This window comes from Chiloscyllium plagiosum, unplaced genomic scaffold, assembly GCF_037043375.1.
Source record: "Chiloscyllium plagiosum isolate Xiang-an unplaced genomic scaffold, Cpla_swu_hap1 HiC_scaffold_34, whole genome shotgun sequence".
Lineage (NCBI taxonomy): Eukaryota > Metazoa > Chordata > Chondrichthyes > Orectolobiformes > Hemiscylliidae > Chiloscyllium > Chiloscyllium plagiosum.
In genome coordinates, this window is record NW_028270172.1 from 27,280,767 (window position 1) to 27,296,366 (window position 15,600).

Here is a 15,600-nt window from a genome sequence, read left to right on the forward strand (position 1 = left end):
CCCTTTGTCTCATATGGACCATGTGACCTATTGAGAGTGCCTGTAATGAACAGCATGGTGCATTATGTAGTAGTGCTTGGAGGACTGGGAGAGGAGAGTGACTGGTGGCAGAGTTTGGTTCCAGGTTTGATGCACAGAATGAGTTGGAACACAATTCATACTTTGGCTGACCAGATAGGATTTTAAAACTTTTCCTCCACTGTACCCATGTCTTGGTGTTGTTCCTGACATAATTTCTTCTATATCTCCCTTAAAGCTTGTTGTAAAAGCTGCCTGAGGACCGCTGTTTGGCTTTTTAGAGGGGAAAGAAACCTCCCCATTAGCCTTGACCCCCTCAGCAGCATTTCCATCATTGTCAGAGAATCTTGGGATCAGTAAAAAGAAGCACACATCACAGCCTACTGTTGAGTAGTAGCCATTGAATATTATATACTATTAAATAGGCTGACCAGACAAACCATTTCTCTCATTAGCTAGCTTCCTGTCACTACTGGCTAAACTGTAGGCAGTTGGCCATCATAGTCATATGATGGCCAACCATCAAAATTGTTTGGTTCCCTGCTGAATTGGTTTGGCCATGGATTGAAGTTCAACGACCAAGCACGAGTCAAAATCAATTCCTCAATATTAACTGTGTTGACTCCCTAGAGTGTAAACTGAAATGAAGTGTGCTGAATGTTACCTACCTAGACTGCTGCAAAATGTTTATGTGGTATCCAACAAACTTTCCAGCCAGGAAATGATACAGTTCTTGATAAGTTGACAATTCCAGCTAGCTTTGTGCCTGTAAAATAATGCCCAGAACCTAATTAATTTTGAGCTTTAAAGAAAACTCTGAGAGTGCTTCTTATATTTGTTCAATTTTATTGTTTACAATGCAAAACAGGCAATGTATACTGCTTTGTACAGATGTGCTCAGAATTTACACTGTTGAATATCAAGGGTAAATGCTTTAAATGTCAAATATAGGGTTATGTAGGCTGGCATAGGATATGCAACACAGAAACAGGCCATTCAGCCCAACCAGTCCATGCCAGTCTTTGTGCTGTACTTGAACCATCTCCTATTTTTTCCTCTGTTAAATCTATCATCATAATCCTCTAGTTGCTTCTCCTTCATATGCTTCTGTAGTTTCCTCTTCAAAGTGTATTTTTTCAGCCCCGTTCTGGGCTAGCAGGTTCCACATCTTCACCACACTTCTAGTGAAGGTGTTTCTTCTGAATTCCTTAGTGGATTTCTTGGTGACTATCTTGTTTTGAAATTCTCCAGTTATGCTCTCCTTCACGTAAGGAAATATCCTCGCTGTATCCAATCTATCCAAACCATTTATTAATTCACTCCTCTCTTCTTTATACAAAAGAAAAGAGGTTTTGCCTGTAATTCCTGTTTTTGTTATGCTTACTTAAGCATTTCTGCTATTATCCTTGTAAATAATCCCAGCATTTTCTCCAGTGCTTCTCGATCCTTGTATCAAAGATTGACCAGCATTGCGCACAGTCCTCTAAGTGAGGACGAACTAAAGTTCACTCCAGGTTCATTATAATTTCTCTTTTCAATTTTGTGCCTCTAGAAATAAGGACTAGTGCTTTTGATTTATCGAATCCTAGAGTCAGACTGAGGACTAGTCCTTATCTAAGAAAGGGAGGGTAAATGCACCACTTTGCCTGGGTTGAAAAGTGGGTGCTGGAAAAGCGCAGCAGGTCAGGCAGCATCCGATATCACATTTCTGATGAAAGGCTTATGCCCGAAATGTCGATTCTCCTGCTCCTTGGATGCTGCCCGACCTGCTGTGCTTTTCCAGTGCCACACTTTTCGACTCTGATCTGCAGTCCTCACTTTCTCCTTTTCTTTATGGTCTTGCTAACTCAGAATGAACTATTAGCAATTCATGTATTTGACCTCTCTGATACTTTTGTTTCTTTACCCGACCAAGACTTGCAACGTCCATGTTCAGTTTAGTTTATGGTCGTTCAAATGCTGGTAAATGTCATTTCCTAGAAAGAGCACTGAGATTGTGAGAGAGTAGTAAACTTTGAATGTGGATTTGTAGAATGGTTACAGCATAGAGAGAGGCCATTCAGTCCATCATGCTTGTAATGGTGCTTGTGCTCCTTAATTGGTTCCCTTCGTAGATATTTGTGTTGGGAGAGAGTGGGCCTGGTCCCCTGAGTATGTATGGTAGCCTCAGCAACAGAGGTGGCTCATTTCTAGCGATTGATGGTGGCATTAGCGGCAACAAAGGCATCAGTGGAGCGTGGCCGAGGAAGATGCTGATTGAAGCCTCAGGGCCAGGGCTAGGCTCAGGGACATAAGACTTTACAAAGTTAGACGTTTTTTCTTTTTCTTTTGGATACGGACTTTAAGATTTTTCTTTTAGCTCTGTTTCATTTATTTCTTCTCGGTTTTTTAAATTCTGTTTTTTTATATTTGCATTTTAAGATGGTGCCATAGAATGGCAACTTTGTACCCTATTCATTATATTCCTAGTACTTGAGTACATATGATAATAAAATCTAATTCAAATCCCCTCTTTTCCTCATAGCTCTGCAAATAATTTCAGACAGTTATTCAATTGCCTTTTGAAACATACAGATTGAATCTGCTTCCACCACACTCCTGAGTGTATTCCAGATCCTAACTACTTGCTGTGTAAAGACACTTTACTTTTGAACAGAGTCATACTGGACTTGAAACATTAACTTTGTTTTTCTTTCCATAGATGCTGCCAAACCTGCTGAGTCCCCAGACTACATTACAATATTTACAGTCTCTAATAATCACTCTATTGTTTTTCCATCTCTGCCATCTACTTGCACTTACAAATCTTTTCCTCATATCTTTCCCCCCCTTAGAATGGCCGGAGATCCAAGGTGGCGGCGATCCAGTAGATCTGCCCTGCTGAGCTCTGCAGCTTAACCCAGGCAAAGTGGTGCATTTACCCTCCCTTTCTTAGTTATTGTGGTAAATTTGTCAGTTTTAGATCTCCAGAATTGCTGTGTGTCAGTTTTGTTGATTAAGGAAGATGATCAAGGGAAAAGGACAGCGAGGATATCAACAAGCAGGGCACTCCCCTGCAGTGACGAACACGCCAGCGATCGCAGCTTCGGCCTCCACGAACATTGCGGGGGACTTACCTATGGAGCAGAGCCTGGTTTCAGAGTTCGTGAGACTCCAATAGAAGATCAATTCAGCGATGGAGGAGTCATGCACCAGGCTGGAACCAATCTCGGCCATGCTGCAGAAGCACGAGCAGGAGATCCTGTGTCTCGGGCAGTGCGTGGTGGAGGTGGAGCAGCAGGCCGCAGCTTCCGAAACCGTGGCAGAATCATCGGTGGGTCGGGTCCAGGCCCTGGAACGGCAGGCATAGGCCTCTGTGGAGCAGGTCGACGACTTCGAAAATTAAGGCCGTTGGAAGAACATCCGCCTGGTCGGGCTGCTGGAACAGAAAGGAGGAGGTCTGCTGGTCAGTTGTTTGGAGCAATGGTTCCTGCAGTTTTTGAAGCTGGAAGTCTGGGCAGGCCGGGTGCAGTTTGAACAGGGCGACCGGGTGGTAGTGTGCAGGCCCAGATTGGACCAGTGCACCTGACCGGTCTTAGTGTGACCCCAGCAGTATAGAGATAAACAAATGGTGTTGGAACTTCCAGAGCTCCGGGGAAGGATCCACAGGCCCTGATTTACAAGGGATCACAAATTATGTTCTTCCAAGACTTTTCTGCAGCCGTGGTCCACAAGGGGAAGGCCTTTGATGAAGTAAAGAGGAGATTGAGGGACTTGAATATTCAGTACTCTTTGAGATATCTGGCAATATTACATTTCAGACAGGAAGGGTCCATGTTTAATTTTGACTCATCAGAAAAGGCAAAGGACCACCTAGACACCTTAAAATAGACTGGCTGGCTCAAATAATAAGGACAATAGTGTTCACTTTGTTTATTTTTTGCTGTGGTTTGCTTGGTTTACCTGGTTTTGTGCTTTTAATATGTGGGGGTCCCCTTTTTCTTTTTCTCCCTCTTCTCCCTTCTTTGTCCCCTTCCATTATCCTTTGGTTTTCTTTCTTTCTTTCTTTTGGTATGGGATGGGGTGTGGGGTTTGGCAGCCGGAGTTGGGGAGGTGGGGGGCGGGGTGGTGGTGGTGGTGGTTATCTACCAAGATTGCCTCGGGTCAAAGTATGGATGGGATGGGCTGAATGTCCACTTTTAATTTTCTTGTTATAAGATGCATGTAATTTTTTAAAACTTTATTTTGCCTGGATTTGGGGCACGTGTCCAGCTAGAGGAGCATGGAGGGGTTAGTGGGTTGTGTGAGTGCCCCCCTGTGGGCAAGGAGGAAGGTCTCCTCTCATTTGTTTCATGTGTTGATTCATTGTAGAAATAGTTGTTAGAAGTTTTGATTTGGTAGTTTTTGTAGTTGTATTCTCAAGTTAATACGAACTGTTTACTGTTTTCACTCGGCACGTTATGAGAGGAACTCTTCATCCTGGGTGTGTTACGGGCTGTCTCAGATGGCTATGGCTAATAGTTTGTTTAAATGGTGCACCTGGAATATTAAGGGGAGTCATTCACCAATTAAGAGAAAGAAGATACTTTCAAGTCTTAGAAAAGAAAGAGTCAATGTAGCCTTATTGCAAGAAACATATTTAACTGAAAAGGAACTTTTAAAGTTTCAGCAGAGAGGATTCAGACGGAGGTTTTCCCATCCTTTAATTCTAAAAGCAGAGGAGTTGCTATGCTCATCCAGAAGAATCTCCCATTTCAGCTGTTAGACCAAATTAAGGATGAATATGGATGGTTTATGATCCTTAAAACTTTAATACATGGAGAGGAGTACGCGATTTTGAATGTATATTGCCCCCCGGCACACCCCCTCAAATTTTTAACAGATGCACCTTCCAGGTTGATGGCCCTTGGTGCACATTATGCGATTATAGGGGGAGACTTTAACTGACTTATGGACCCCAAGCTTAATAAGATGCCTAGGGCTCTCGTGGGCATATTCCTGCAATCCAGACAACTGTTGGACCTGAGTGGGGAGCTGGAGTTGGTGGATGTGTGGAGATGTCTTTACCCTGAGGGTAGGGACTTTACCTTTTTTTCTAACCCACGTAAGTGCTACACTAGGAATGATATGTTTTTTACTCCATCGGCCATTTTGAATTTGGTGCTGTCCTGTAGAATTGGGAACATAGCCATTTCTGATCATGTAGCAGTGTACATGGAGGTTAAGGCCGATGGCAATGGGACAGGCTTGTGACACTGGCGTATGGATCCTTTCCTCCTGAAGGAAACCAGTTCATTGAGTATTTTTCACTGGAATTTAACATTTTTTGCAACACTAATTTGCGTACGGCCAATAATCCATCGGTGCTTTGGGAGACTATGCAAGGGATTTGATTGTTTCTTACTCAGCGACCTGGAGGTGGCAGAGGGGAGAGCAGCAGCGTATTCTCAAGGCTCGGCTGAAGGCAGCAGAGACAGCATACTTTGACAGATCATCTGTGACCAAGTTGCAGTGGATTACAGTCCTCCAGGATGCTCTGAATGCTGCGCTCACCCAGACAGTAAAGTGGGAGATTTCCTTGGCAAAACAGAGGTTATTCGAGTGTGGAGATAAACCAGGTAGATATCTGGCGTATCTGGCCAGAAAGAAGAATGCCCTCCCCAATCTGTCACATCCATTAGAGAGAGTGCTGGTACTCTCACTTGCAACTCCAAAAAGATTAACGCGACATTCAGGAAATTCTACTCTGAGTTCTACCGGTCGGAGAGCTGTGAGGACAGATTGGCGAAGATGGAGTGCTTTGTTAAGATTTTGGACCTCCCAGTTGTAACTTCATAGCGGGTGTCTCTTTTGAATGCCCCTCTGACAATCCATGCGATACAGGAGGTGGTGAGGCAGCTCCAGAGCGGTAAAGCGCCCGGCCCAGATGGATTTCAGAGCAAGTTTATAAAGAGTTTATGAACATGCTGGCTGGACCAATGTTGGATATGTACAATTATTCGTACAGTTAGGACTGCCTCCCATCCTCTGAGAGAAGCAAATATCTACCTTTATTCTCAAGAGAGAGAAAGCCTCAGAGGATTGTACTTTGTACAGGCCCATATCACTATTAAATGTGGATTTTAAAATTTTGTCAAAAATATTGGCGTTGAGGTTGGAGAATGTCTTGCCCTCCATCGTAAAGGAGAACCAGACAGGTTTTATTAGGGGTCTCAGGTTTTCTAACAACATTAGAAGAATAGTAAATATGGTTTAGGTATGCCAACAAGGGTCGATTCCAGGCTTGGTAGTCTCCCTGTATGCAGAGAAAGCATTTGACCAGGTGGAGTACCCGTATATCTTATGTCTAGGAACAGTTTGGTCTTGGAGGTAAATAACTTAGATCATACCGTTTTTATCGGTCTACTTCTGCATTCTAGTGGTTAACTATTTGTGTAGCTTTAGAGACTAGCTGCAGGTAGTCCCATAGACGCAGGGAACCAGTTAGTCATGTACACGCAGGAACCATTTTGTCTCCAGCTGCAATTTATAATTAACCATTATTTCTGTATTTTGTTGGAATTACATCAGTCTGCAGTTTCTTGTTTCTGTCTGATTCAGTGCAATCTAATTTAGCAATGCAGACGCCATTTTGTGCAGCTCCTTCAGTCATTTTTCCTATCTCCCAGATGCCCATATCCTCATAATGACTGACACAAAGCACTGGAGGAATACCAACAGTGGTGCCATTGCAAAATCCTCTAAATCCAGCAGTAAGAAAGGCAGTTCAAAAGCTCTCAAACCAACTGGCTGATTATTGAGGCATATTCACATGCACAACACCAGACTCCTGAAGCAACTGTTCCCTTTGGAGCTCTGTTTCCAGGAGGACAGCATCCCTTAAAAAAAAATGCATCCCCATTGGTTCCTGAGGATCAACCAAAATGCTCAATGTGGAAGACATCTAACAGATAGAAAGATTTCACTGGAACATAGCAAGACATCACCGGGTGCTCACAAAATTCTACTGACCCATTTACTCTAGAAGCCTCACCTGCTCCAAATATGGAAGAATCTGCCAATAGTGCAATGGATTTATCGGCCATCTCAGAATTGGACTGCATGTAGACAATAGGTGCAGGAGTAGGCCATTCTGCCCTTCGAGCCTGCACCACTATTCAAAATGATCATGGCTGATTATCCTTAATCAGTATCCTGTTCCTGCGTTATCTCCATAACCCTTGATTCCACTATCCTTGAGAGCTCTATCCAACTCTTTCTTAAATGAATCCAGAGACTGGGCCTCCACTGCCCTCTGGGGCAGAGCATTCCACACAGCCACCACTCTCTGGGTGAAGAAGTTTCTCCTCATCTGTGTCCTAAATGGTCTACCTCGTATTTTTAAGCTGTGTCCTCTGGTTCTTCCCCAACCCTCCCTAATAATAAGAGAAGAGTTATGGATTTTTGTTTAGGTACAGAATAAGCTGTATTGTGTGAGTGTTGGGAATGTGTGTGTGGTATTTGGAAGGTGCAATGCAGTGCCATATTACTGGGATTTAAGTGTAACCTGTCAGTAAAGGATGTCACCAGATGCAGTGGGTGTGTGTAATCTGTGGGTGGCACTGTCATCCTAATGTTAAGGGGAACTCTGAGCCTGCTGAGTGACTATTGGTGGTTCAATGATGTGTTAGCTGAGGATTTGTGGGATATCATCAGCAAATTGAGTGGTTGTCAATGTTACAAAGCTGCATACATTTCCCTGTGCAGACCCATATTAAATTAACAGCTGGGCCCTTCATTGGCAGCTTAATTGATTTTTATTTCATTCATTCAGAGGCTGTGGCCTTCACTGGCTGGGACAACTTTTGCTGTCCACCCCTAATGGCTGTTGAGAAGGTAATGGCAAACTGCCTCCTTGAGACACTAAATTCCATTTGGTGTAGGGGCAGCCATTGTGCGGTTAGGGAGTGAGTTTCAGGCCAGTGAAAGAAGTGAAGAAGTGACAATATATTTCCCAATCAGAGTGGCTTGCAGGAAACTTTCAGGGACAGTGTTTCTATGTATCACGGCTCCTGTCCTGAACCTTTTCCTTAATGGGGCTCAGTGGTTAGCACTGCTGCCTCACAGCACCAGGACCCCAGGGCCCCTGGTTCGATTCCAGCCTCGGGCAACTCTCTGTGTAGAGTTTGCACATTCTCCCATGTCTGCGTGGGTTTCCTCTGGGTGCTCCGGTTTCCTCCCACAGTCCAAAAGATGTACAGATCAGGTGAATTGGCCATGTTAAATTGCCCGTAGTGTTAGGTGCATTGGTCAAAGGGAAATGGGTCTGGGTGGGTTGTTCTTCGGAGGGTCGGTGTGGATTGGTTGCACGAAGGGCCTGTTTCCACACTGTAGGGAATCTAATCTAATCTAATTTTAACATATAACCTAGGACATAAGGAGCCTAGAAAAGCATATAGATGGGTTAAATGTGTGGGTCAAGATCTAGGAAGTGGAGTTTAATACATGAGAGTATGAAATGGTCCATTTTGGCAGAAAGGATAAATAATGAAGTTTGTTATGTAAGTGTTGAGACGTTGCAGAGTTCTGAGATACAGAGGGATCTGGGTATCTGATTGTAGAAGTTTAGTATGCAAGTAGTTTACTTCTCCACCACTGCAAGTGCAGCCCTGATGGTAGGGCTGACTTAAAAGTTTATAGTGTGTATTTACATTATACTATTGACAAAGAGAATCGTAGTGGATATAGATAAAGGCAGAACAAACAATTTGAAGAAAGGGAACTGAACTGTGCTAATTTACCCAAATGGATAATACTCTGCTCATTGCACTTCAATTCATCTGGAAACTGCAAAAGCTGAAGGTGGGAAAAGCATGAAGCAACCATCCATGACAGATGGATATTCAATGCGGATTATTGGAGTGGCTGGCTATCTGGTACCAGGAGAATCACAAAGCTGGTTACTGTCTGTGGTCCTGAAAGAAATACAACAAAGACTGCACCCCCACATACACCCTCCCTGAATTTTTTTCTCATTGGGCAAGTTTGCAACTTAAAATGTCACAGCAGTGACAGTCAACAGTCTGAATATTACAGGCCCAGTGGTTGGACAGGCCACCAACTTGGTGAATTATGTTAGAATCAAAACTGCTGGCAACTTCTGATGATGACATATGAACTCATCAGAAGGCCAATACATTATTACATAGGGCTTAGTTTCAGTCAAGTCCTTGTTTGAGTTGTCTCATTGGACAAATTATGTGAAATGAAGATATTCTCACCTCCTCCACTGCGTCCCATACCCTGAGAAGATTAACATTTCTATGTGGAACAAGAAGCAGAATTAGATAACTTTTTTTAAAGCTACTCTCAGTCCTTAAACACTCTAGATCACAAAACCAAACTGTCCATTCCTATTCAGGTAACTTTGAATTAAGTTTTTCCACATTATGTTCATATTGTGGTTTTATGAAGAATAAACATTACATATTGTCCAGCCCTTCATTTTTGCCAAACATTTCATGAGGTGTTTACTCATGTACTTGTCAGGTTAGTGTTGGTCAAAATGGTGTGTGATTTCATTTGGGGGTGCCCTGTGGCAGTAGAGGCACCCCATCCAAGATCATGCCATCAACCCTCTTAACATTCTAAATGAAAATCAAAAGAATTGCGGATGCTGTAATTTAGAAACAGAAACAGAAGTTGCTTGAAAGGCTCAGCAGGCCTGACAGATCTGTGAAGGGAAATGAAAGTTAACATTTTGGGTCCTGTGACCTGAAATGTTAACTCTGATTTAACTCTCTCCTCAGCCTCTCACACCCAACCTCCAATGCCTCTCAAACCTGGCCATCATTCTCCTCACTGAGGTCTGCAGGCCAAGTCCTGTTGATAACCCTGATTTACCTTGACATCTGGATTCATGACTCCTCTTGTTCAGGTACTGGTCGAGGTTCCAGTGGTTCTCACTCAAAACTGGCACTGACATGGCATGAAGCTGCCAACCAATCAGATCAAATCTGCAAAAATGCTTCTCAGGAGTTATTGCAGATCGTATAACCTTTCACTTTTCAATTTTAAAGACAAAAACCATAAGATGCCAAAGATGCTATCCATCCTCTCATATTTGCTCCAGATCTTTAAAAGAGCGATCCAATTAATCACATCATCTATTATTCCCCATAGTCTTTAATGAATGACAACAAATGAAACAAGAATCTGTGCCAGTAAACACAGTTAAATAGGAACCTACAATTTGGATGTGAACATCGGAGGTATAGTTAGTATCCTTGTAGATGACACCAAAATTGGAGGTGTAGTGGACAACAAAGAAGGTTGCCTCAGATTACAATGGGATCTTGATCAGATGGGCCAATGGGCCAAGAATTGGTAGTTGGCGTTTAATTTGGATAAATGTGAGGTGCTGCATTTTGGAAAGCCAAATCAGGACAGGACTTATACACTTAATAGTAAGGTCCTAGGGAGTGTTGCTGAGCAAAGCGATCTTGGAGTCCAGGTTCATAGTCACAGGTAGATAGGATAGTGAAGTAAGCATTTGGTATACTTTCCTTTATTGGTCAGGGCATTGAGTATAGGAGTTGGGAGGTCATGTTGTGGCTGCATAGTTTCCCAGTCCATCTGCATATTGAAATCCCTCATGATCACTGTAACTCTGCCTTTCCTATATATCTTTTCTATCTCCTGGTGTATTTTGCACCCCAGCTCCTAACTACATTTTGGAAGCCTATGCAAGACTCCCATTATAATCTTTTTTAACCTTTGCGGTTCCTCAATTCAACCCACACAGATTCTACACCATCTGACACTACTTTGTTTCTTACTATTGATTTAATTTCATTTCTTACTAATAAGGCAATCCGACCCCCTCTGCCCACCTGCCGATCTTTCCGGTAGGATGTAAATCCTTGACTATTTAGCTCCCAGTCCTGATCCCCAGCAGGCACGTCTTCGTGATGCCCACCACGTCATACCTACCAATTTTGATCTGTGACACAAGCTCACTTACCTTATTCCTTATACTGCTTGCATTTAGATATAACACCTTCAGTCCTGTATTAACCGTCCCTCTTCTCATTGTCACTCATTTATCCAGTGTGCTTGAAGTTTGATTCTAACCCTGTCCTATTTGTGTTTGTGCTGGAGATTTTAATAACCTCTCCTGAGTTCTGCACTCTTACCTCCTCTTTGAATGTAGGTTTTCTAATTTCCCCTCAAACTGAACCCCGCCCGATTTTGTTTAATGCCCTGTCTACAGCCCTAGTTATGCGATTTGCTAGGACTCTAGTCCCATTATGGTTTAGATGAAGACTGTCCCATTGGAACAAGTCCCTTCTTACCCAGCTCTGGTGCCAATGTCCCATGAATTCAAACCCATTTCTCCTACTCGAATCTTTGAGCCACACATTTACCTGTTTAATCTTATTGACCCTGTGCCAATTAGCTCATGGCTCAGGTAGTAGTCCAGAGAGTATTACCTTTTGGGTTCTGTGTTTTAATTTAGCTCCCAGCTGTTCATATTCCCTTAGCAGAACATCTGCCCTAGTTTTATCGGTCGTTGGTACCTACATGGACCACAACCACTGGATCTTTCCCCTCCCACTCCAAGTTCCTCTGCAGTCCTGATAAGATATCCCACAACCAAGCACCTGGCAGGCAACACCACCTTCAGGATCTTGATCCTGGTCACAGGGAACAGTGTCTATGCCCCAACTATACTATCCCCAATTACAACAACATTTCTCTTTTCTCCCACCACTTGAATGGCTCTTTGCACTACAGTGCTGTGGTTTGTCAGCTCAGCCTCCTCGCAGTCCCCATTCCCATCCACACAGGGAGCAAAACTATTCCTGTTTGACAAGGACAGGGGCTGAGGCTCTTGCAGCTCTACCTCCGGGAACCTCTACCTGCTTCACTCACAGCCACACCCTACTGTTTCTGACCACTGGCTGAATTCGAGTTAGTTAATCTAAGGGGTGTGACTGTCTCCTGAAACAAAGCGTCCAGGTAATTGTCCCCCTCGCTGATGTGTTGCAATGTTTGATGCTCAGACTCCAGCTCATCGACTCTGATCCAGAGTTCTTTCAGCAACCAACATTTACTACAGACATGGTCACTGGGAACCACAATGGGGTCCACCAGCTCTTATATCATGCAGAAACAACACATCACCTGATCATTATTTTATTTAATTAGTGTTGATTTTTTAAATTTTTAACTGTATTTGTATCTCTGCTTATGCAAGTTATGTACAATAAACTAACAAAATTCAATTTAACACAGATTCAAATTAAGCAGATTCCTTATTAGCCAATCAAATCACAGTCTTCCTGTGATGTTACCTTTCAGTCTCCCACTCAGATTCAGACTGACCCACCTTCCCAAGTTGCTCTCTGCTCGGATCCTCTCCTTAAGTGCAGGAGGACAGTGAAAAGTTTACAATGTTGCCCCACATGGCACCCCCTTAGATACAAAGTACTTAAATACAAATCTTAGATCCAAAAGAGTGAAATAAAGAAAAATAAGTTATGTTATCTAATATTTATTCATGGTTAGAAAACTAAGAAATAATGTTAAAAACACAAACATTACAGACTTTCTATGAAAGCTTCCACACATGATATGATCGGGGTTGCAAGTCACTGACCACATGCACTGGTCTCCAGTCTAACAACTGCTCTGGGCATGCCCGCCATCCCACTGAACTCCACTGGTCATCCAACTCTGCTCCCGGCCTCCAGCCCATCAACCATCCCACTCCACTCCCGGCCTCCAGCCCATCAACCATCCCACTCCACTCCCGGCCTCCAGCCCATCAACCATCCCACACAACTCCCAGCCTCCAGTCCACTGGCTGTCCCACTCATCTCCAGACCCCCAGCCCATCTTGTTCAGCTTGGGCCTCCAGCCTGCAGGCTGTCTGGCTCTGCTCTGGGCCTCCAGCCTACCTTGCTCCAGTCCTCTCCAGCTCTGATGCTGTCACCGCTACACCAGCATAAGTTTCTTTTAAAAAAAAGAAGCACAAAAAGCTTTAAAAATTGAGAGAAGAATGTGAAAAGAAATTAAAGAAGAAAAGCAAATGGAATGGACAACCCCGGGCTGAGGAGCCTGGATGCTGCGTACACTGCCACCACCACCATCTTAGAGAAAAGATGTGTTGGCAAAAAGAACCACCCTCTGTGTGAAAGAGCTGTCACACAGGTCCCTTTTAAATCTTTCTCCTGTCACCTTAAAATTATGCCTTCTAGTTTTGGACTCTGCTGCTCTAGGGATAATTTTATAAATCTCTGTAAAGTCATCCTTCAATGCTCCAGTGAAAAAAGTCCCAGCTTACCCAGTTTCTCCTATGACTCAAACCCTCCAGTCCTGGTAACATCCTTGTAAGTTTTTCACCCTCTCCAGTTTAATGATACCCTTCCTATAGCAGGGTGACCAGAACTGTACAGTCTGTAAAGAACTCAAAATCCTGTGCTGACATCACAGCACATGATAAGGGAATCAACAAGTAATTCGAATCTCATTCAGCAAAGCAACACAGTTTACTGCAAAGTTTGCTACTAATTCCAGATTCTTGCAGGATTTAATGGCCACCATTGTAGCAAAAGTGAAACATACGAAAGTGCTGAAGAAAATGTTTCACCTTTTGTGCTTTTTTCCAATTTATTTGCGGTAATTTGTTCTTTTCAGTGGATGAAACAGTTATAAGAAAGAAAATATGGAAAGAAAATGCACAGTTTAAATATGAGCATTCAAGTCTCTGCAACTGCTAATCAGTGTTTCACCTCTAGCAGTGAGCAATGAAGACAATGTAAAATTAGTGATGGCAGAATGTATATTTATAATATATGTTCAATATGCTCTTACATTAAAGTTTCATTTTCACATATGTGAGTCTTGTGTAGCAGGTCATCATTTAGATGAATACCATTCAAGTTAGGACATAGATTGCTCCTGATTCCATGATGGCTGGGCTCTGCACTGCTTGGGGTGCATCATTTTGCCCCTCTCAATATTTTGATTTCATTTTAAAACTTCCTTCAAAATTAGCTTTTTTTTTCAGTGCATCTTGGAGATCTGATTTTATAGCTGGAAGGTGACTACTCATATAGTCTTGATGTAACTAGGAATTATGCCCCACTGATCCACAGGTCATCACAGAATATATAAAATCCTAATTACAACGTCAAGTTGACCAATTGGCCAGACTGACTGCTACTCAGCACAAAGGCAGGTGTTCAAAGTTTGGGAGAAGATTTGTAGCTCGGGTGCTCATTGTTGTGGTTCTGTTCGCCGAGCTGTGAATTTGTGTTGCAGACATTCCGTCCCCTGTCTAGGTGACATTCTGAGTGCTTGGGAGCCTCCTGTGAAGCGCTTTTGTGATGTTTCCTCTGGCATTTGTAGTGATTTGTATCTGCCGCTTCCGGTTGTCAGTTCCAGCTTTCCGCTGCAGTGGCCGGTATATTGGATCCAGGTCAATGTGCTTATTGATTGAATCTGTGGATGAGTGCCATGCCTCTAGGAATTCCCTGGCTGTTCTCTGTTTGGCTTGTCCTATAATAGTAGTGTTGTCCCAGTCGAACTCATGTTGCTTGTCATCTGAGTGTGTGGCTACTAAGGATAGCTGGTCATGTCGTTTCATGGCTAGTTGGTGTTCATGGATGCGGACTGTTAGCTGTCTTCCTGTTTGTCCTATGTAGTGTTTTGTGCAGTCCTTGCATGGGATTTTGTACACTACGTTGGTTTTGCTCATGCTGGGTATCGGGTCCTTCGTTCTGGTGAGTTGTTGTCTGAGAGTGGCTGTTGGTTTGTGTGCTGTTATGAGTCCTAGTGGTCGCAGTAGTCTGGCTGTCAGTTCAGAAATGTTTTTGATGTATGGTAGTGTGGCTAGTCCTTTGTAATTCAAATTCAACCCAAACTCTGGGTCAGATATGTAGATGATACCTTTGTAATCATTAAAAACACAGAAATAGAGAACACACACCGGATCATCAACGCCACACTCACAGGAATCCGATTCACTAGAATGGAAGAAAAGGACAACCAACTCCCATTCCTAGACGTGATGGTACAGAGAACACCGAACGGAGAATTCACCACAAAGGTATACAGGAAAGCCACACACACAGACCAAGTCCTAAACTACGAAAGCAACCACCCCAACACACACAAAACAAGTTGCATCAAGACACTGTTCAAAAGGGCCACAACACACTGCAGTACACCAGAACTGCAAAAAGAGGAAGAAGAACACCTATACAATGTATTCGCTAAAAACGGATACCCCCGCAATTTCATCAACAGATGCCTAAGGGAAAGACAATGGATTGAGGACATGCCACAACCCAAAGGATTAGCCACACTACCATACATCAAAAACATTTCGGAACTGACAGCCAGACTACTGCGACCACTAGGACTCATAACAGCACACAAACCAACAGCCACTCTCAGACAATAACTCACCAGGACGAAGGACCCGATACCCAGCATGAGCAAAACCAATGTAGTGTACAAAATCCCATGCAAGGACTGCACAAAACACTACATAGGAAAAACAGGAAGACAGCTAACGGTCTGCATCCATGAACACCAACTAGCCATGAAACGACA